This window comes from Meleagris gallopavo, chromosome 2 (genome assembly GCF_000146605.3).
Source record: "Meleagris gallopavo isolate NT-WF06-2002-E0010 breed Aviagen turkey brand Nicholas breeding stock chromosome 2, Turkey_5.1, whole genome shotgun sequence".
Taxonomy (NCBI): Eukaryota; Metazoa; Chordata; class Aves; order Galliformes; family Phasianidae; genus Meleagris; species Meleagris gallopavo.
In genome coordinates, this window is record NC_015012.2 from 44,583,780 (window position 1) to 44,586,742 (window position 2,963).

Below are 2,963 nucleotides of genomic sequence, written 5' to 3' on the forward strand. Positions count from 1 at the left end.
AAGAAAGAAAGAAAAAGACAGACTGATTTCTTATTTTTATCACACAGATTCCATTTTCAGCCCCCTGTGGCCCTCTAGGATGCTGCACTGAAACAGCATCTGCACCTCTGATGGTAAAAGTAGCTGCACAGATGGCTCCAGCTTTGTTCAGCCATGAGCTGAGGATCCCAGAGGCAGAACTTTTGTTAAAGTCAAGCTAGAAAGACAGCAAGATAGCTCTCATAGGTTATTTTTCCTTCAAGGATCCCTCATTGGAGTTAGGTATAGATGTATGTTCTCCTGGTGGGGAGATTTACAGATGCGTGTAACCTGCAGTTACATCCTCACGGATGCTGTGAACTGATGTGAGCTGCCCAGAACTAACAGCAGTGCAAAGCAGATTGCCACCCAGTGCATATATGTGGTCCTGTGTCTGCAGGATTAGCCAAAATGCCCAGTGCAATGGCTACAGCAGCTCTGTGCTGTATGCAAAATCGAACAGATGGTCCCTGCCCCAAGAACATGAGCAGCACAAGATCAAGTACTCATCAGTACTTCCTCCCAGCTTGGTATCATCTGCAAACTTACCGAGGATGCACTCAATCCCCTTGTTCAGATCATCAGCAAAGATGTTGAACAGAGCTGGCCTCAATACAGACCCCCATGGGTAGACCATTCATGTCAAAGATTCTCTGTATGTTCAAAGCCATGATTGGCAATCAGTAGAAAGCTGCTTAACCTGAAGGAGAGAAATACAATCAATTACAAAATAATTTTTGAGGCGTATATATTGCATTATCAACATACTGGCTTGAATTACTACCTCTGTGTCAAGTACCAGAGGCAGTTTACCTTTACTTACAACTACTTCAGTTCTGCTTTCCACTCAACTAGCTCTGACAATATACAAATTTCTGTTGCTCAGACCCTTATTTGAAACCCAAATTCTTTTTCAAATAATCTGCTTGGAAGCAAAAAACCATCCCTATTTTCAGGGTTCTGTGATCCCCATGGAATATCCCTTCCAGCTTGGGATATTCTATGATCCTATGGAAAAACAAAACTAAACTAAACAATGCCTTTACAGTAGTGCAATCATATTTCTTGTCCATATGAGAAAACCTGAAATCACATTTTTGTTTAAGGAATAGCTGGATATCAAGGCAGATATAAGGAAAGGGAGCTGTAAGGGAGCATTAAGAAAATCAAATAAAATGTCATCAGTGTCAAGTCTCTGCAGAAATAGAGATTTTTCTGGAGATTTGTCACACAGAAGGGGAAAGAAATCTTAAGAATCTTGTGAAGGCTTTAGGGAGCAAAGGCATGTTGGGAATCTGGATTGGAAAAGGTAGTAGAGGAAGGGAAACTTCTTGCTGATCTTATTATTGCTGAAAAAATACACTTTTGGCTTTGAAAATAAAGCTGAAAAAAGGCAAAATAAATGGAGACAGCACGTAAAAAAGGTTTTACTCAAAAAGAGCAGCAAAATATGTGTGCTATGTATCTAGCAGAAAAGGAATTGAAGAAGGAAGCAAGCTGACCAAGTGGAGGAGCAACCAGTGGAAGTTCAGGGGTGGCTTTATCTGGATGTTTGCTGCAAGTGGGCTTTAGCACAGAGGGGAAAATGATTTGTTAGGCTGCAAGAACCTAATGACTGTAATCCTGAAGCTGGGCTGGTGCAGGGAGATACAGAGCAGGGGTCTGCTTTCTGACACTGTACGCATGTCAAGAAACAGAGGACCTTCAGCAGCCCAAAGAGGCATCTCTCTGCTAAAACAGAGGTGCTTCTGTGCTATAGACTGAGCAAGCCACTTGACCATAACATAATACAGAATGCTGTAATATGCAAAGCAAAGGAATGAACGTCCCTCCTCAATCTCCTTGCTAAGAAATGGGAGGTCACTGAGGGGCCAGGCACTGGTGATGGGATCAAGGAAGAGATTTTAAGAAAGAGCAGATGGTGACATATTTTAAAGAGGTTATAAAAAGGGGAATCCTCAGGGCAGATGTTTTCTCAAAGACATCGGAACAAAGCACTGCAACGACTAAGAAATATGTGGAAAATATGTGGCTGTTGTTAGAAGATGGCAGCAGCCACATGGTTCAGATTAATGGCAATCACTGCAAAGACAAAATGCAGCAGCAGGTGAGTCAGGCCTCAGCAGAGCTGCAGCTGTGCAACAGGTCCTGAGTCCCCCATTCATTTTACAATAATGGAAACATCTGGAAAGGTGACGTCAGACCTCACACTCTTCATCTTAAATGTTAAATTCTACAGCAGTCTCTTCTTTAAGCCTTTATTTTATTTTATTTTAATTTTAATTTTTATTTGAAGGGATAAGAAGACCTGGAAAGACAATAGTCAAGCAAAGAAACTGGCTGAAAAATGTACATGAAGGATTTTGGAAACAAAAGAGTATGAGCCTATGAATGTATAGATGTGGTGTTCTGCAGGCACTAGCTGCATGCTGGGGGCAGCCTCAGCCCGTTACAGAAAAGCCAATGGTTCTGGCTACCATCTGAAAGGATGGAGCCACAGGGGATCACCAGGCTGTCAGTATAAGCACTAAGGGTTTTGGCAAGCCCATCACTGCTCTGTGGTTTGGGCAACAGGAGCTGAAGTAGGGCAGGTTCCTAAAGAGTGTTATACTCATTTAGATTGGCTCCTGCTCAGCGAGATCTGTTTTATTAGTTTTCCTCTTGGTACAGTGCAATTTTATGCTTCACTTTTACTGTATAGGAATTATCTGCACATTTTGGATAGAATGTTTGCCAAAGAAAATTTATTTCTGTTGCTTCAAAGCATAAGAGTCTCAAAAAAGCCTATGAGGTTTCTTAGCTCTAGTGCTGAAAACGTGGCACTTGTGCACAGATGATGTCCTCTCCAGAGATACAGTGGCAAAGGGATGTCAAAAAGCAACAGGACTTCTAGGGCTTTTTCCTTGCAACATAGTGAACAGGACCTGCTTTTTCTGAAATGCTCT

General features: G+C 42.0%; 1 long non-coding RNA gene across 1 annotated transcript in view; it reads left to right on the forward strand.

The window, feature by feature from the left end:
- Positions 1–2,402, forward strand: part of LOC104909713 — a 6,358-nt gene extending 3,956 nt beyond the window's left edge. The window contains exon 3 of the long non-coding RNA XR_792544.3: positions 2,315–2,402. This is a non-coding gene — a long non-coding RNA (uncharacterized LOC104909713). The remainder of the gene's footprint in view (positions 1–2,314) is intronic.
- Positions 2,403–2,963: the final 561 nt, after the last annotated feature.